This window comes from Oenanthe melanoleuca, chromosome 5, assembly GCF_029582105.1.
Source record: "Oenanthe melanoleuca isolate GR-GAL-2019-014 chromosome 5, OMel1.0, whole genome shotgun sequence".
NCBI classification, from domain to species: Eukaryota; Metazoa; Chordata; class Aves; order Passeriformes; family Muscicapidae; genus Oenanthe; species Oenanthe melanoleuca.
The window spans coordinates 727,954-748,299 of NC_079339.1; the positions used below are offsets into that span (position 1 = coordinate 727,954).

The following is a 20,346-nucleotide window of genomic DNA, read 5'->3' on the forward strand; positions in this document are numbered from 1 at the left end:
CCTGCTCCCTGGCAGCCAGGAGAGCTGAGAGCAGGCACTTCTCTGCAGTGCATGCACATTTACACTCTGAGCAGACACACTGGGTCACCAGAGACGAACTGCCTGCCCCGAGCACTGTGCCTTTAAATTGATGCTTTCACATGAAGGAGAGACATTTAAATAATGCAAAGGGGCAAACTAGCTTGAGTTATGTGTGGATTGAGCTGGGTGGCTCTTACTGCCTTTTATGGGAATCTCTCATCTAAGGTCCTGCTCAATTATCCCCAAGGGCAAGTATTAACCCCATGAAAGAGAGGGTATCACCAGTGAGACATCAGTGTCTGTGTGCTGGCTGGGGATGGAGCTGGTGGCTGGATAACAGGAACCTGGCTTGGCTTCCTTTATTCATGGGGCACAGGGAAACTCCCTGGGCAGGGTGATTAACCCAGAGCACTAATTAAGTGCTTGTATCATTCTGCAGTAACGAGGTGTTCATAAAGGAGCAGGGAAATAGGAGGACTGACATTTTTGGGGGCCAGGAGCCTGGCTGTGCTCTGGTGGGGTGCTGGGTGAGCTGCCCTGTGTTTGTCTGTGGTGCTGGGCTCAGCTCAGTGAGTTCAGCCTGTTCTGCAGAGGTTAAATCTCTCTGTCACCCCCCTGTTGTGGCACTGCCATTGAGGGTGACATCCTCAGCATCCCACTGGCCTGGCTCTGGCAGCAGGGTTTGGTGCCTGCCTTGGGGCTCCCAGTGAAGAGGTGGATAGCACAGGGGCTGGTGAGGAAGCTGTTTGTTGGCTGGGGCAGTGCACAGGGCACTGAGCTAGTGCTGCACTATCTGATGTGTGGCTGTGCTCTCCCATGGGCTGGCTGCCCATAGCCAGAGCTGCCAACCTTCCTTGGATTTATTAATCAGGTGATGTCACGAGTCTGGGCCAGTGTGTCTGCACTGGCCTTGGTGCCTGTCAGAAGTGATCTCTGGAAAAAACCACAGTGCATGTGCAGGGGGAGCAGGGAGCCACAGCTGGCTCCAAGGTGGCATCCCTGTCTCTGGTCACACCTCGGGAAAAACACTGGCAAAAATCACTGGCAAATGGAGTTTGGAGCTTGTTTGGGAGCTAGGAACAGCAGCAGAAGGGAAGCACTGACCCTGGCTGAGCTGCAGCTCAAGCAGGGATGCAGCTGGAGCTGTCCACAATGTCACAGCCATTGTCACATCTGTCCACAATGTCACAGCCATTGTCACATCTGTCCACAACATCACTGGCTGTGCCCTGCTGGACCCCAGGTGGGACCCTCACAGCTGCCTGGGCAAAGCACAGGGCTGAAATTCTCTGCAGAGGGTCACTGGGGCTACCAGCACTCCTGTGCCTTGCCTTGCTCTCTGGCTTTTCCCAGAGGCCAAAGAGGTAGAGCAGCAGTGGCACACACTGCTATTTTTGATACAGCAGTGATTTTGATATAGATATATTTGATAGAGATATTTATCCATTTTGATATAGATATTTTTGAACCCTTGTGTTTTATGTTCTGTTCTCATTAATTAATAAGTTGCTTTCTGTGCTAGGTTGAGCTCAGCTTCTCTCATCAGTTCTTTTTTTGTTTTTTTTTCCTGTATTCTCTCTGTCTACAGCTCTTCTATTTTCAGGAGGTAAAAGCAGGAATACATAATTACGAAAAAAATTTCTTTGAACTTATAAAATGCAGGTTGCTTAAATTATGCAGTTAAAGGATAAAGAAAATCACAGAGCAATTTTAACAAATTGCCCTTAACTGTATTGCACAAACAAACCTCTCATAAGAAATCTTAGAAAGGTGTGTTTGAGGGTGTAATCTTAGCTTGTGGCCAAGTAGAGTTAAACTTGTTTTTCAAGTTGGTTGTGTATAACTTTCTCATGCTAAAGATTGTGAGCATTCCAGAAGGAAAACAGTTCATCTGTAGCAGGAGTTTGATGGTGAATGTTGATTATCTCCAGTAATTCTGGCCCCTGGTCCATGTACTGTACTTTACCCAGTGGCTTCCCTTTTCATCTGTGTTCTCAATGTTTTTGAGTTCTACCCTACACCCCTGTGTATATTTTTATGAAATGACCCTGATGCTTGCAGGTAGTGCAGATTTTCAAATTCTGAATTATAAACCTGGATGCAGCAGAGTGGGCACACTCAAACACACTTGCCATTCTTGTCAGATGCAAGACAAATTGTACATTTTCCACGTGTGCAATAATGCTGCACTGAAAATTCCCTTTTTAATAAACACCACTACCTCAGTCACAGGTTCCAAAATGCTGAGCAGTTTCTGAATAGACCAACATCCCCAACTTTAATCAGTTTTTTTTTCCAGCATGTACAATTTCTGTTGGTGTTTATGTGGTTTAAGTAAGCTCATGTGAGTAGCTGAAGAATTGCCATGTACATTTGCAAGGATTCATGATACCTGCAAAGCCTTTCTATACAACAGCCAAGCTTATGTACATAAGAGAACTGTTGATGCTCTATTAGGGTTTAATTTGTTAATGAAACAAGATGGACTGAGCTCCTACTACACCTCTCTGGATGTTTGAGGCTAGGCACAATTAATTTATTTGTACTGTCTGTGTAGGCGTATGCCAGCTAATGTACTGTAAGAGCTTTTATCTTTATGTTCATAATGAAGAGGGGCAGGTTTTTGGCAACCAGACAAGGATTTTCTGATGACTCATCCTCTCTGGATTGTAAAACACTTTCTTGTAAAATCAAAGAAGAAAAGTAGTTCCTTAGAAGTAGGCTCAGCCAGAGCAGTTTGTCCTTCAAAATCGAGCTGCGAAGCAGAAAGAAGAAAGGCTTAGCTGCTTTCATTTACTTGTAATTGGACCTCTGCTGAAAATTCAATCATATTATTTGAGAGGATGTTCTCACACAAGATATTAAAGCATCCTTGGAGTAACTGTGCTGTAGGTTGCATTGTCAAGTGCCTGGTTTGTGCTCCTTTGTCATGGTATTGGTGTTTTGATGCCCTTGGCAGTGCTCTGGGCACCCATGAAGCTGCAGTGGCTCTCCCCTAGCACTGAGCTGTTCTGTGTGCTCTGTGCCACTCACCTCCCTGCTGCCCAGGAGGAAAAGTTGGGTAGAAGCTGGAGCAGGGGTGGGGTGTGGGTGTCTGGGAGCTAAATCCTTTTCAGTGTGGCATTTAGCTCTGGTACTGTTGGAGTGACACAGGGACTGAATGGCAGTTCCAGGCAAGGGCAGTGTGCTTCCTGATCTGCTGGTGGTGAGCAGGACTGTCCTGGGTGCTAAAACTGAGTAATTGGAGGGTGTCAGTAATTGCTTTATTTTGTGTGAGAGAGAAATCCTGCTTTCAATGACAAACCATCACCCTTATTTTACCTCACAGGACCTGTGCATGTTTGTGTGCATGCACACTTCCTCCCACTCAGGCATTTCCTTTCTCTCTTTGGGAAAAATGGGAGAGTTTGGGCAGCAGAGGGATGTCCATGAATGAACATCCTCATCCTCCTCTGAGCTCCATCACAGTGCTCTTCCTGGCTTGGGTGATGAAGCTACTGCTCCCTCTTATTAAGGTGGTGTTTATGCAATCCAGAGTGGATTAATTTAAATCCCTGATTTTAATCACAATTTAAATCAACAAGCAGAGCACTTTGATTTAAATAATTAAGTGTAATCTTGTTTTGCATTTTTGCTTTCCAGTTACTTTCCTAAACAAAGGCTCAGTTTTATTGGTCAATATAATTTGCTAACCAGAGCTGTTTGTTGTACACAGTTGGGTTTCTCTGAGCACTGCTTATGGACATTTATTCACATTCTACATTTTTACCCTCTCCTTTTGCTAGAAAACAGCGATTCACATTTCTTAGTAGAAATAATAGATCTTTTAATCTCATGTGATTCATTCATAGTAGTTTGAATTCAATTAAAATACTCAAGTGATGTTTCAAGACTGCTTTAGTGGAATACAGAATACAAGGCAAAAATTTTTTATTGAAGTATGTTGTGCTTTTAAAGCTGATGTGTTACACTAAACTAATATCTACAGCTATGGCACTGAGCCCCTTGGTTCTGAACACCAAGTGCCTCAAAATTCGTGAGCAACTTATGTAGCCTGTAATTGCACATCTCGATTTTATTCATGAATGCAAAGAGGAAAACAAACTTTCCTGCTTTTCTAATTGTTTTCCTAACTTACAGTGAACTAATTATAAACAGAACTGCCTGAAAATTAGGAGAGCTGTTGCTGTAACTTGCAAGAAAAAAAAATACTGTTGAAAAAAACTCCCTGGGCAAAATTTCAAGAAGCTGTTTTAGATGCCTAGGCAGTGAAAGGTGTCCACTCAACAATTTAGCTTTCTCCAGAAAAATTAAGAGTGAGCAGTTAACACATGCATAAAGTCACATGATTTTTTTAAAAAACAAGTTTAGGATAAAATAGAAGTGGTATAGGTTATCATGATTTAATAGCTTAATTTGGAAAAACAAAAAAAAAATTGCATTGGATAGGAGAGTTGGTATTTTAATAATATATATTTAAACTTCTTTTAAACTTTATTTACTATTTGTGCTGGGAGCACTGCTCATCCATCCCTTAGAGACCAGGATTCCTGTTGTAGAGACCTTCACACCTATTTTCATGGCAGCACTTTTGGCCACACCTTCCTGGCTGTGAGTCCATCTTACTCCAATGCTTAGCTCATTAGAAACATCACAGTCTGTACTCTGAAATTAGTGCCAGGAGAGGAGAGAGAGAGCAAAAGATTAAAGGATTATCTATTCCTAGGTGCTGCAGTGGAGCACAAAAATGTTAACAGCTCCATTCTCAGAAGGAGAGAAGGGTGGTTTAAGGATTTGACGCAAAGTATTTAAATTGTAAATTTAGAACTAATTTTGCTCTAAATGAGAGAACAACAGCCAAATCTAGATAATATGCACTCCAAAACATTATTTAAATGTTCCTTTCCACTGATTACTCATAAGAGGACTGTTAAGACAGCAAGTCTGTAATACTGCACATGGGAATTGCAGTATTTAGTATCATCAGGAAGTGGCACAGCAGAGATGGAAGCTTGCTCAGTTTAAGATGCCTGAATTTCCTTCTGTTTCTTCCCTAATTGTAGATTCTTCTCCTCTGATAGTGTAGCTAAAGAGTGGGAGGTTGATTAAATTTAATTCTGATTTATCTGAGTTCAGTCATGTTATCTCTTAAAATGTGTCTCTAAAGGTTAACAGTCCTTTGGCATTTTCATCTTTGCTTTCCTACCCTGAAGGAAAACCTAGTGGCTTGCACATCTAGGAAGTTGAAGATAGCTGGTTGTATTTTTCCATATCTACAAAGTAATATTATATCTGGATTCATATCTGCTCCTGGAAATTTTTTTAGGCTTAATGTTTAATTTCCATATGCTTAGAAGGGAAAGTTGTCCAATCCCAAGGATTTCATTTCATTTTGCCTCCAGGCAACCTTTCAGCCAAGAAGAGGTCCAAAAGAGCTGCAGAGCCCTGTTTTTGTGTTTTTCTTCCTGCCCCACGCTGTGTGGAATAAAAGCTGGGACAAAAGGGTGCACATGGTGCTTTGGGGGGGATGGAGGGGGCTGAGGTGATGGAGGCACGAGGGGATGCTGCTGCTGCTGCTGCTGCTGCTGCTGCTGCTGCTGAGACTAAGGCATGGCAAACCTCAGCAGTCCCACCAGCTGGGAGCTGCAAGGGAGGGAAATTCACCTCTGGTACTCCAATATCTCTATTCACTGCTAGGACCTGAGACTCCAATATCTCTATTCACTGCTGGAACCTGGAACCAATATCTCTATTCACTACTAGGACCTGTGACTCCAATATCTCTATTCACTGCTAGGACCTGTGACTCCAATATCTCTATTCACTGCTAGGACCTGGGACTCCAATATCTCTATTCACTGCTAGGACCTGGGACTCCAATATCTCTATTCACTGCTAGGACCTGGGACTCCAATATCTCTATTCACTGCTAGGACCTGGGACTCCAATATCTCTGTTCACTGCTAGGACCTGGGACTCCAATATCTCTGTTCACTGCTAGGACCTGGGACTCCAATATCTCTATTCACTGCTAGGACCTGAGACTCCAATATCTCTATTCACTGCTAGGACCTGGGACTCCAATATCTCTATTCACTGCTAGGACCTGGCACTCCAATATCTCTGTTCACTGCTAGGACCTGGGACTCCAATATCTCTGTTCACTGCTAGGACCTGGAACCAATATCTCTATTCACTGCTAGGACCTGGCACTCCAATATCTCTATTCACTACTAGGACCTGTGACTCCAATATCTCTGTTCACTGCTAGGACCTGTGACTCCAATATCTCTATTCACTACTAGGACCTGGGACTCCAATATCTCTTATCAGAGGCCAATCACCCTGTAGCACACTGTGCTTCCCCAGTTTGTGAGTTTTGCAGAAATGCCAGGCATCTGCAACATATTTTGTATATATTTTTGCCTGTTACAGAGGTTTCCTTTACCTGAAAAGAAAGAAAAGGCAAATAAACGGATTTTAGGAGGGGGCTTTTTTTTGTTTTTTTTCCTTTTCTCTCCCAGATGAGAGGATCTGGTTTCTTTCATGATGATTTTTTTAAAGTAGAATTCCAGAAGTCTTCTATTAGAGGACAAAATATTTCTGGAATGCAACACCTGTGCAAAGTAAATGAATTACCTTGTGCCAAAATCCTTCAGAAAACGCTGTGTTGTGTGGGTAACTTGACAAAAGTTTAGCAGCAAACCATAAACATCTGCAAAACATTTGAAACTCTGGCCCAGACTTGGGGCTGCATGAATTCTGTGGCGTTTGTAATAATTTACTGTTCCACAATATGTAATTATTTTGTGTGCACCTTAGGACTAATTTTCTTGGCAGGAGTAGAGAAAGGTCTGCTTTATTAAAGATGTAAGAATGACTGATATCCTTTACCTGTCCAACTCCAGGGTCCAGGTTTATCTTTTCCCTCTGGAATGTGTGTTCTTGTCCCTCTCCACTTGTCTATCCAGCGAGGTGAGGAACGGGAAAGGGGCAGCAGGTTCAGTCTGAGCTGCAGACACATGTTGCCTTTATTTATTTATTTTTTCCTTGGGGAAGCACTGAGAGGATTGAAGTCATTCAGCCTGCTTTGTTCAGCTGAGCTAAACTTAAAAATAATAAAAAAAAAACCCAACCAAACCACGCCTGTGTGCTTTTAGTGACCTCTGGGCTTGATGCTAAATCTTTGGAGCTGGGTGACAGGTCTGAGTGTCCGAGTGAATCATCCCTGGGCTGTGCGATGGGGAATTGTCCTGCTCGTGTGGATAATGACCCACGGGCTCTGCAGGGCTGGGCTGGGGCAGGAACAGCTCTGCAGAGACACGAGGAGCCTTTTCCGTGTCCCTTTTGTCCCGGCACATCTCCCGCACCGAGCGCTCCCACCGCGCTCCTGCCCAGCTCCCCAAAACGCTGCCAGCTCTCTGCAGACCTCAGCTTCCTGCAAGGCACCGAAATAAGGGTCAGGCTTTGAAAAGAGCTGAGCGGCAGGGCTGGCCAGCCTTTCAGAAAGCCTGGCAGAAAGCGAGGGTCGCAGCCGGGGCTGCGGGAGATGCTGCGAGCGCTGCGCTGTGCGTTCCGCGGGGCGCGCACCAGGAACCGCGCGGGAGAGAAACGGGGAGAGAACCCCCGAACTGTGCCCTGGACAGGGAAAAATCACAGTACGGGAGAGAACCCCCAAACTGTGCGGGAGAGAAACGGGAGAAATCACAGTACGGGAGAGAACCCCCAAACTGTGCTGGAGAGAAACGGGAGAAATCACAGTACGGGGAGAGAACCCCCAAACTGTGCCCTGGACAGGGAAAAATCACAGTACGGGAGAGAACCCCCAAACTGTGCCCTGAACAGGGAAAAATCACAGGACGGGAGAGAACCCCCAAACTGTGCCCTGGACAGGGAAAAATCACAGTACGGGGGAGAACCCCCAAACTGTGCCCTAGACAGGGAAAAATCACAGTACGGGGAGAGAACCCCCAAACTGTGCGGGAGAGAAACAAGGAGAAATCACAGTACAGGAGAGAACATCCAAACTGTGCCCTGAACAGGGAAAAATCACAGGACGGGAGAGAACCCCCAAACTGTGCGGGAGAGAAACAGGGAGAAATCACAGTACGGGAGAGAACATCCAAACTGTGCCCTGAACAGGGAAAAATCACAGTACGGGAGAGAACCCCCAAACTGTGCCCTGGACAGGGAAAAATCACAGTACGGGGAGAGAACCCCCGAACTGTGCCCTGAACAGGGAAAAATCACAGTACGGGGAGAGAACCCCCAAACTGTGCCCTGAACAGGGAAAAATCACAGTACGGGGAGAGAACCCCCAAACTGTGCGGGAGAGAAACGGGAGAAATCACAGTACGGGAGAGAACCCCCAAACTGTGCCCTGAACAGGGAAAAATCACAGGACGGGAGAGAACACCCAAACTGTGCCCTGAACAGGGAAAAATCACAGTACGGGAGAGAACCCCCAAACTGTGCCCTGAACAGGGAAAAATCACAGGACGGGAGAGAACCCCCAAACTGTGCCCTGAACAGGGAAAAATCACAGTACGGGAGAGAACCCCCAAACTGTGCCCTGAACAGGGAAAAATCACAGTACGGGAGAGAACCCCCAAACTGTGCCCTGAACAGGGAAAAATCACAGTACGGGAGAGAACCCCCAAACTGTGCGGAGGAGAAATCACAGTACAGGGAAAGAACCGCCACAGCGAAAAATCCCAGTACAAGAAAAAAACCAAAACCCCACACTCTGCCCTACCAGGGAAAAATCCCAGTACTGGGAATGAACCCCAAACTCTGCCCTGACAAGGAAAAATCCCAGTACAGGGGAAAAAAAACCCCACACTGTGCCCTAGCACAGCCCAGGGGGCAGGGCGCACAGGCTCCTTTCCCTTTTTAAAGATTCAGCTCAGGCATTGTCCAAAGGAATAAACAAAGCAACATCATTTAAAGGCTTTGGGAACAATAGTCTCTTCCACTTCCCTTGCTCATTGTGGAGCCCTGGGCCCGGCTTTTGTTGATTTTAGCTGCCAGCCTCATGGTGCCGGATTGGTCGGTGTCTGATTTCATTCCTATGGGTGATGTCAAAAGCTGACCCAGAAGTTCTCGGCAAGTTTGCTTTTAGCTTTCAGTTGTTGTTTTTGTGCGTGTATCCGTGTGCACAAGGGTGCTTTTCAGCCCTAGGAGGATTCTGTTACAGGCTGGATATTATTCAGCTGCAAAACTAATAAGGAATGATATTTGTGCCAGGAAGTGCGTGGCTTGTTTCCTACAAACACGAGGAATAGCAAGCGGTTCAGGCACGGTGAAATGATGGAAGTTGTAATTAATATTCATTAAGGTTCTAAGACCTAAAAGGAAATTCAAAATGAGCGTGAGAATTTTGTAACACAACCAAAAATTGTGATGATTAGCTAGAAGGCTGATCTCACATTGATATTTAACACTAATACCAATTTTCTTTTTATAGAAATGTAATACTACACTTATTTTACTGTTATTTGTATTGGTTATCAAACTGACAATATAAATATCAGGTTCTCACAGAGGTGTGCATGCCACTGACAACAATATTCCATGTTTATTTTTATAGAAAAATGAGCTGTGTTTAAGGGGGTCTTCTGTGTGCTCCATCTGCATGTATTCCTATCTTTTTTAAACTTTGTTTTCCATTTCTCTGGCCTTAACACTTGGGTATTTTTCCTTCAGCAGCCTCTGACCTCTCTCCTGTGTTTCTTTTTGTTAGATAAGTAAAAGATGAGCGTTACTTTATAAGGACATGGTTTCATACCCTTGTCCTCTCTTAGAGTACAGTCAAGTTGCTTGTATAAACACGGACAGTTTTGCTTACTTTTCAGTTTATTCCAATGCCAATTTAAGGTTCATGAGCTGGGTGTCCCCACCTCTGCCCTGCTCTTGTCACCTCCTTGTGCCTTTGCCTCTCTGCTTTGTACATCAGACACAAATGCAGCTGTAATATGTAACCAGCCCCAGGAAATACAATGTTATGGTCTGGCACAATATTGTAAAATCACCTTCTCTGTCTCTCTCAGTATGTACGAGGCTTTGATAAAGGTTTGTTGTTGTGTGTCAGATTTCACAGCAAAATATTGTTGGTGAGGATTTGATTTGAGGAGAATAAAACACCACTCCAGCTTTGCAAAATCGCATCCAGCAAAACATTCCTTGTTTTCCTGCCTATGCTCTTTTTTTAAATCCTCAAGGCAAACAGAATTCTTGCCCTGAGATTCCTTGGAAGCAAGACACTTGGAGAAATTTGGATGCCTCAGAAACAGTCCAATATAAAGCAGCAGTGCTGGGCTGAGTACTTCTCACCTGAAGATAATCTAATGCACAGATCCAGGTGTGGTATTTCAATCCCTTAGTGAGGGATGCCATTTGCCCAGGGAAGGGTGTACAAGCCACCAAGGCCTCCAGGGGCTGGGATTGCACTTTGCCTTGGCTGGGAGCAGCTCCCATCCAGGACCTGGGGCTGGCTGCTCCCTTGTTTTAGGACTGGCTGTTTTTAGGGACAGCCTGCCTCGCCATCCCTGTCCGAGAGAAACCCAAACGCTGGGAAGGAGAAATGATTTTATCTGCATTCTGAGTCTGTTTTAAGCACTCTGCCTTTTTATGATTTCCATATGATTCTTGGGGATTTTAACATCAAAAGACCCGGATTATCCTAATTGGTGTAAGAGGCTGGAAAGGTTTTCTTCATGCTGGACTTAAATAGGGTTCCTGCTTGGATGGTTTTGCAGTGGCTTAGTCCTTTAGTGACATGAAAGCCAATGCAGTTAAGCAGATACCCCTCCCTTTTTTTTTTCTTAATAAACTGAAATAACCATACTGTTAAATATTAAAATGCAGAAGCATCAGGCATTTTTAAAGCTTCCAGAAATAGCCTACAACACATTGCAGAAATTAGCAAAGCCATACATGTAATGAAAAACATTTGGTGATGGACTCTGGCTGATTTACTGCCTGTCCTGTGTTTTCCCTCCTCTCCATAAACTACCACTTACAGATAGCAGCAAACTTGGAAACTTTTGAGGAGAGGAAAACCCCTTGGATGTAAAAGGACAGCAAATGGCTGAGCACAGCCCTGTTCTCCTGTTTTTTAGGAAGCAACCCTTCCATTCTGAGGGCAGTTTTCCACACAGCAAACCAGCCAGTTATTGGGTGAGCACTCAGGGTAAAATTAATGCTCTGCTGTTCCAGCAGTTGCCAAAAGTCTCAAGACACAGTTTTTTTTCCCCTTACCCCCTTTTTGCACTCTGCCATACTTGCTGAAGGCAGTTTCAGTACACTGTGTTTAGCTTGCTCACTACTGGCAACATCCTCTTGAAAAACTGGGCACCAGAACTTGTTTTGGGGCTGCAGAAAAAAATCTCTTTGTGGTTTTGAATAAAATCCCAAGCACAAAAACAGAATTATAAAAAAAAAAAAAAAAAGCAAAAATAAAACCAAGAAGAAGATGGGAGAGACAAAAGGGGCACCTATGCACACAGGTCAGATTTTCAGCATTTAACTAAATACTTGTTTTGCTGTGCTGTGGCTCCTAAACTATCTCTGTAAAACATTTACTTGCCTGGCTCTAATGGTCCCCTTCACTAAGTGTTTGCTTTGCAAGTGAAACAAAACCTTCCTTAAGATGCAGTGAAACCATTAGTTAGGTTTCATTTTCAAAACAGCAAAAGCCAAAATGAATTCAATCATCAATCAAGAATTAAAATAATAGCAGAGTTTCTAACAGGGGGTTCTCAGTGGAAATCTTGAATACAATCTGGAATGCTCTCTGCAGGTTTTAACTGATTTTGGCTTCTGTGACCACAGGCCTGAGGTCACAGCAGCTCCCTGATGTGTCTGCCTAACAAGTGGCAGTTTTTATTATCTACATAATTCTTCTTATTTTTATTTCTGATTTCCATCTCGTGGCATGTAGTTACTGGACTATTTCTGCAGTTATCTAGGTATTTACTTGCATTTATTTGAAACTCACTTTTCCTTTCCTCCTCTTCACAGGAAAGTAAATCATTGAAAGGAAAAGACTACCAGATAGATAATTTATAGAGTAGAAAAAAAACCAAACCAAAATAATGATAATAAAAAAATAGAATCCTGAAGACCTTTATGCAACAACCATCTTCAAGAATGGAAAAAAGAATGAACTGGAAAAGCAATTGGAATTTATGTGAAACTCTCAGAGGGCTCATAGACACAGATAACGATTCAGTGCTAAATGCCTGGAAAGAACATTTCCTAATTTTTGCCCAAAGAGCTGTTGTTTGCAGAACTTACAGCATTAACACGGTGGGAGAAAAACTCTAGAAGGATGTGGAAGAAGATATAGGGATCCAGATACTCTTTTTTTTTTTTTTTTTTTCTTTATAGGAGAAGTTTTCACTCAATAGCAAAATACTGTGCACACAGTTTCAGGTGCCTGGGAAAGAAATCTTAAAGTTTTAGTGTGAGACAGAAAAGACTGACAGAATTTCAGCAGTCTGACTGAGCTTATAAGGCATGCCTGGGAAAGTCCCTCATGCAAATCATTCATAATCATGTTTGTCCAATTGTAAAAGCCAAACTCCCTGAAAATCAGAGCAGCTTTGTTGGAGTAGGATGTAGAAATTAAACCTTCTGTGCCTCACAGTGAGTGTGAAGTCACTGACAAGATCTGACACTTTCTTCACTTTGCAAGATCAAGCTCATATTTTCCAGCTGTGGGTGAATGTGTGTGTGTATTTGTTTTTTATTTTGTTTCCCATGAAATCAGACCCCTGATAATAATTTAATAGTAATTTAATAATTCAATAATTCTTACTAAAGAGAGAGCAGAGAGAGGAGCCAGGCTGCAAGGCAAGGTGCCCTTCCCCTGCTTGGAATATGCTGAAAGCCTGAGGAAGCCAGAGGGGAAGGTTTTTTGCCAGCTGCTGGCTGATGTAGTGGAGGGTGCAGGGCAACAAGAAGCCACTTGTGGCTTCCTTAATCTGCATCCCCTGGAGTTCTGCTTTAAGGTCTGCTGAGAAATCCCTCCCAGCCCACAGCTGCTCTGCCACAGGCTGCTGGGGGTGGCACAGCAGAGGCAGGAGCCCCCCCAAAATCTAGTTCATCATTACATTAAGTGTGGGAGATAGAAAGCATCCTCCTTGTCTTTGAGATTTCACCTTTTTTTTTTTTTTTTTTTTCTGGTGCTGATTTGCTGTGCAGGCAGCCTTGAAGTCACCCACGTGCTCATTGCCTTCTCCCCTGGCCTGCTGGAATAGCTGAAGTAATTTGAAGAATGGAACAGAAGATTCAAGGATGACTTGAGGATTTTTTCAAAATTTGCCATAGATTTCTTGTGGTAAAGTCTCAAGCCATCCTCAAATTTTTGCTTTCTACATCAGTTGTCTAATCCTGATGCTACCTGTGAGGAGAGACCTATAATTCAAATTATTATTCTGTCTTCCAAGGGTAAATATCCTTTTTTTCCCCCCTCTGCATAATATCTGGGAAGGAGTATAATCTGGACATGCAGCAGTCTCCTCCTCAAATTTCTTCTTTAGCTGATCCACAGTGGTTTCTATGAGGAAGAATCATCAGGATCCTATAGAAGCATTCAGAGTTTCTGCATCCCCTGTACATCTTTCTTGTAGCCTGGCTGGGACAAAAGTCTTCTGTCAGGGATTTTGCTTATTAGGAAGGAGAAGACTGAAATAGAAGTATTTATCCCTGAGTTGTTTTTTCTCACATTTCACATGGCTGTGGCATAAAGAAGGTTGTGGAATCTCCATAAGACACAGAGGCTATGTTTGACAAGACCAAATCCAAGAAGATTAATTGTCCAATTCTAAGTAAACTTCTTAATTTTTTGCAGTACCAAATGTTTTTCTCACCCTTTTGTGCTGCGAAATGTATCCTGAATTTGTACTATTACTGCAGAACAATAGCTGGGCTCCCAGTTTGGGCTCCACAAGAGGCAGCCTGTGTGAGAGCCAGCCCTGCACACACTCTGGGAGTGCTCAGAGTGTGTGACACCCAGCTCCCCTCTGCCTGCACCTGCAGGCATCTCTCCAGGAGAGACCTGCCCATCTTCCCAAGGTCTCTTTGGGAGCAGAGAATAACCAGGAGGAGTTTGGTTCTTGTGGGTATCAGACCTTTGCTCCTGTTCTGTGAGTTGTTTGTGACTTTACTAATGAGAACAAAATGATTTTTAAGCCCAGGACTCTTTGCTGATGCAGTCACCCCCATGGTGTGGTGCAATAAATAACCTTTCTTCCACATGGCCATGGCTGGTAAGCAGTAGCTTGCTAGGTACTTCTGGATTCCTAGAGTTCCCTGGTGGGAATCTGAGCTTTCCCTGCCCATTTTCTGTCTCAGTGGTTCTGTACCTCGTGTTAGCAAATCCACTTTTGTCCTGGATTTGGAGTGGAGAGTGCCCTGAGGCACAGGGTGGAATGTGTGGTGCCTGGCCCCTCCTGCACTTGAGGTGTTTGTGAGAAAAGATGGGCACAAGGTTCTGGACAAGGGGTTCTGCACAAGGGGTTTTGCTCAAGGAGTTGTGGACAAGGGGTTCTGTACAATGAGTTCTGCACAAGGGGTTCTGTACAAGGGGTTCTGCTCAAGGGGTTCTGCACAAGGGGTTCTGCACAATGGGTTCTGTACAAGGGGTTCTGTACAATGAGTTCTGTACAATGGGTTCTGCACAAGGGGTTCTGTACATGGGGTTCTGTACAAGGGGTTCTGCACAAGGGGTTTTGTATAAGGGGTTCTATACAAGGGGTTCTGCACAATGAGTTCTGTACAAGGGGTTCTGTACAATGGGTTCTGCACAAGGGGTTCTGTATAAGGGGTTCTGTATAAGGGGTTCTGCACAAGGGGTTCTGGACAAGGGGTTCTGTACAAGGAGTTCTGCACAAGGGGTTCTGTACAATGAGTTCTGTACAAGGAGTTCTGCACAAGGGGTTCTGGACAATGGGTTCTGTACAATGGGTTCTGTACAATGAGTTCTGCACAAGGGGTTCTGCACAAGGGGTTCTGGACAAGGGGTTCTGCACAAGGGGTTCTATACAAGGGGTTCTGTACAATGGGTTCTGTACAATGGGTTCTGTACAATGGGTTCTGTACAATGAGTTCTGCACAAGGGGTTCTGTACAAGGGGTTCTATACGAGGGGCTCTGCTCAAGGGGTTCTGTACAAAAAGGGGTAGGGTATTAATAAAATAAGGTAATAATGTAATAATAAAATAAGGCAATAATGAAAGGTCCTGGACTAAGGGGTTCTGCAGCTCAGCCCCACAGAGCCTCTGGGATGGGTCTGCCACCACAGCAGGAGTTTCAAGGTGTGTAAAACATGTGAGGCTGCAGCTTCCTGCTGAGTTACCAGCGTGGTCCTCAGGTGGACAAAAATTATCAGTTATGGCCTCAAACTCCTCTTTTTGTGGAGATCTCTCAGGGTAACCTGTGACTTTAATGACTTCACAGCCTTTAATATGAAGTTACACAGGCAGCTGATTTCAGCTGGGCTCAGGAATGACATCTAAAATGTCAGGAAGTGCAAAATGCCATCAAATGCAGGTGTGGATCTCAATATGTGCTTTCCTGCTTGCTTCCTGCAGGATCTCCATACAGGTGGTGCTCTGTAGAGCCCTGAATCCCCTGAGGCCACTTAACTGTCCTGAGTGGCCACTGTCACACAGGGTGTGGCTCATGACTGAGCGTGCCCCTGTTCCTGCCTGGTAATAAATTGTTACCTGATTCAAGTTTCCTGATGAAAAGCAGAAGGGCTCACAATGTTTACCCTCCATCTGCTGTCATCCCTAGTTAGTCTGTAAACCCCTCAGAGCAAGAACTTGCAGCCCTTCTGTGCACCCAGGGTGCCCAACACACCGGGGTCTTGATATTAGCTGAGCTGCCATTAATAATAAATAGGGAGTAAAAGGAGAATGTGTAAATGCATTCAGACGTGCAGTGAGGCTTTTAAGTGTCATTGTTATCTCTGCAGATCTCGGTGTGGCTGGCAGCTGGGGTGCAGCATCCCTGCAATTGCAGTCAGCACGCTCATCCCTGCTGGGCAGTGCCCAAAAACCCCTCCAGGCACCCAGGGCAGCACAACCCCCAGGGAAAACAGGGCAGAGGGTTTCCTTCTGCCCCCTCTCTGGGAGACTGAGGGAAGCCCAAGCTCATTACCTGAGGATATGGCTCAAGGTTAAGCAACTTTTGTGTAATTAATACATAAGCACAGGGCTGCACTTTCATCCTTGGAATAATCTCTGTGCAGCACTGGGGAAGGGAAACTGCTGGATGGGGCACAGCACCTCTGTGCTGCTCTGGAGAGGAAAAGGAGCTGTTTTCATCAGCATTTTACCCATTAATTTCACTTTGCTGGTCCCCTTGTTCTCTGCTTCAGTCTGGTTTTCACTGTTTGTTTGGCTTGGTTTGCCTTTTGGATGCTGTTTGTGCTGCTGAGGTTTTCTGGTGCCACTTTTAAAAGCAGCAACACCAGTTTTGGGACTTTATTTATGTAACTCAAGCAATTGCTGCTTATGGTGGTTGGTGCTGTAAAGCCCAGAGGTGGGTAAATTTCATAGGAGGGAAGAGTTCCTGGTGTGCTGTAGTGATTACTGATGGTGCAATCTAAGCTAGAGAGTTTTTAAATCTGTCTTAATTTGAACCTCCAGCCTTCAGGTTGTTCTCCCCCACCCTCTGGTAAATTGTTCCCTTCAATTCTGGGCATTGTATTCTTGCTCTGAGAGTTCTTTAATTTCACATTCCCAAAAAATTTGTGTTTTAGTTTGGATCAGCTGCAGGAAGAGGGGGGGAAAGTGTGGAGTGAGAGCAAGAATCATTTGGTAGGCACAGCTGTGAAACAGAAATAAATCAAGGTGGCAGAAAGGTGAGCTGGAGGGGGAAAGAAAATTGAAGAGTTTGTTACTGTAAATCCACATGGTTAGGAAACCCAACCATCAAATTGCAGCTGCAGTGTCAGAAAATTTGAATTACATTCCATTTTAAGAAGAAAAGTGTATTAATAAAACAGTGTGCAATACATCTTTCATGCACAGCAGAAATAAACCCACTTTTGAGCTCTGACTACAAATGTATTCATAGTAAAAGTGACACTCTTCTTGATCTAAAATCTCATCCACTTATCTGCTGCCATATCTATCTCTGGTGCAGTGACATTGAGCCAGGAAATGCTGTTCAAAAAATAATTCACATATGAAAAATAAGTCCTTGGCTCTAAGTCATCATGTTTCTCTACCAAGAGCCAAGGTTGCTTCTACTGTAATGTTCATCAGCATTTTTTTAATGCTTTCAAATAAAAATTTAAAAATGTTATTTTAGGAAACCAACAGCTATTCTGAGGGAGAAAGCCAAAATAATTTCTTTGGGTCATTTGCTGGCTCATCCCCTTTCTGGGTCATTCTTTTTATGCCTGGGTCACTCTCTCCCTCTTATTTGTATTCCTTTAATATTAATAATAGCAAAAATAGTCAAATGAAATATATTTGCCTAGGATGTCCAAGGATTTAAGTAGCAGGAGGGTTTGAGGGTACTCAGAGCTTCTCAGTGAAGAGGATGTGACAAATGGTAAAGCACAGGAAGGTTTAAAGGATTTGATACAGCAAATCAATGGCTAAGCAGGAGAAGAACCAAGGGCACTCTAATGCTTTTCTTGAAGTGTTAGATTCACTGGAAACAACACTAAATAGTTCAGGATTGATAGTCACAGCTCCAACTCTGACATTTGCTTACCCTGCAAGGCCAGAAATTGTTCTGGCTTGAAGAGACACCTGCCCTGCAAGGGCTGAGAAGCCTGCAGCCTGAAGTTTAAAAAGGAAAAAAGTGCAGGGTTTTAATGGTGTTTGGTGGTGGTGAATTAAATTGTGAAATTTGAAGTCTCAGCTGTCAACATGAAGCCACCCTGAGCCTCTAATTCAAAACACACTGGAGAAGCCATGCTACAGGTGCTCAGTTTTCACTACAATAAATGGAGTTAAAGGAACACTTGTGCACAGGTTTTATGAAAAACAGAGGCAATTTTGAAGAGCTAGTGTGATTTAACATAATGCAAATGTATAAATAATTGAGTTGAGCTTGACTAAACATTTTGAATAGAACTGTGTGCATGCATGAGCACTAACTGTTCCTCCTAAACAGATTTTGGTAGTAACCTTCAGATACTAAATATTAGCATGTGTTAGAGGGAATAGATTTTGTTAGAGGTATTCTGTTTATACCAGAAATTTTGGCTATTGGCTGTTTTTTGACCACTGTGGGCAGAGACACTTCTTTTGTCACTTGAAAACATTATTGGCATTTTGTTGGCATCACATCTTCATGGGACACTCCTGAGAGGGGCAGCCAGGGCTGGAATCAGAGCTGGGGACCAGGAGCAAGGTCTGGGACAGGGAAGCTGTTCTGGGTGATGATTGCCCCTGAAAATGTGAGTGGTGAGCACAGGGGAGGAAGGGATGCTGAGGCAGAAATGAGCGTGCTGTGAAATCGCCATTTCTGTCAAGTTTGAGATTTTTAAAAGTCCAGGAGAATTACCAGGATTAGTTCCTAGGCTTGTGCTTTTTGTTTGGGTTTTTTGCTGTTCTGTTTTCTGCTGTTTCTGAGCCCAGCCATCTCTTCTTTAGCTCCACTGGTGTCCAGTGAATTCAGTGTGCTAATGGTTGCCAGCAAAGTTATTTTTGTGGAAGATTGACACCCCCTGAAGCAGGATTAAACTACAGTGAACAAGGAGTTGAAATATAAGTCAGAGCTTAAGACAGAAATTGCTTCCTCAACAGGCAATAAACGACAAGAGAAGTACAGAATGACTGCATAACTATTATACTGAGTTTTGAAAATGCTGTAGCCACTCATTGCAGGTTTTACTTCTGTCCAGCAATTAAAGGTTTGCCACAGCTTGGGATTGTTTCAGCATCTCAGCAGGAAAGTGTTTTCTATTGCTCCCTTGCAGAAGCTGCATGTCCTGCTGCATAAAAGCATCCCTTGATTCTCAGAGGAATCTTAGATGAGGTGCAAGAAATACATTTTCCATGGTGGGCAAGCCATGGATCAGTCATTATTTCTGGGAACAGTCATTGTGTGCCAGTGCATTCCCCACCTGTGGCAGGAGTGGTGCTGGAGGCAGGAGGGAGATGGAGGAAAGAAGTTGCAGTGCAGGAGTGCTGAATATTAGCAATGCTCATTTCCTTGCAGAGAAAGCTTCCTTTGTAACAGACAGATGAACAACTCAGACTTAAAATTTAATTTGGCAAGTAATTTGCCCATAACACTACTGCTAGCAGTTGGGAAACAAAATGAGTTAAAATAGTTTCATTTGACAGCCACTGCACTTGCAAACAAAATTGTTGCTTTGATTTCTCTGTGTATGCAAAGACCTGAGTTGGTTTTTCAGTGCTGGCGTGTGATGAAGACTGTAGACATGTTGTGACTGCTTGACATGGACCCCAAATCCTGTCTGATCTCACATGCTGGCTCCTGAAATCTCTTTTTTCTGCTTAGAATTGCTTAGAACAAGGCCAGAAAACTGGGATTAAATCTCAGCCTTGCAGAGGGCTGTGACACTGATTTCATTCCTTGTTTTTTTTTTGTTTTTGTTTTGGTTTTTTTTTTTCCTTTTTATTTTTTTTTATGTCTTGCAGTTCTGTGTCCTGTCCCCAGAAAACCACAGCCTTTCCCAAAGTGAGCCTCCCAGTGTTATCACTCCTGTGTTTCCAGGCTCCTCCAGGGCTGATAGGCAGGGCCTTTTTGCAGCCAAAACAATTGCTAATGGAGCTGTGAGGAGCTTCATTAAACTTGGAGTGATTATTCATATGTATAAAATGTGTTGTCAGAACCAGAGCCTGAGGCTGTTGCTCAAGTAGTAGCCCCAAAGCAGAATAAAATGGTTTTCTCCTGGTTTTTCCTGGTACAAAAGCAGCAGATTAAGGTCAGCATGAGACATTCACAATGTCTGTAGCAGCTTTAGAGTTTGTCCAAAATTTGCTTTTCTCCTGCTTCATAAAAGAAGGGGAGACCTTCTTCAGCTTGGAATAGGGAAAGGGTTAATCCTGTGGCTGCTTCTTGTTTAAACAAATGCACCTGAGTAAATGAATGAACATTTTACTTTACTGTGCCTTTTTTGTACCTGTTTAACAGAATGCTTAAATCATTATATAAAATATTTTTTATATGGGTGAAAGTTTTATGTTACACATGAACCAGTCAGATGTTGGACCACCCTTCAAATAGCACTGCTTTTCCCTTTCCTGCCTGAACTTACATAAAGCTGTTCAAGCAGGTGGTTTTCTGTCCCTTTCCCCACCTCACTCAGAGCTGCTGGTGTGAACTC

General features: G+C 43.8%; 1 protein-coding gene across 2 annotated transcripts in view; it reads left to right on the top strand.

Moving 5' to 3' along the window:
* The first annotated feature begins 13,259 nt into the window (after nucleotides 1-13,259).
* The window catches only part of TEAD1 (TEA domain transcription factor 1), a 109,167-nt gene continuing 102,080 nt past the window's right edge, over nucleotides 13,260-20,346 (top strand). Inside the window, exon 1 of one of the 2 annotated variants that reach the window (XM_056493903.1) lies at nucleotides 13,260-13,363. The gene's annotated coding sequence lies outside the window, so the exon portion shown is untranslated. The remainder of the gene's footprint in view (nucleotides 13,364-20,346) is intronic. The other variant, XM_056493904.1, reaches the window with a different exon arrangement.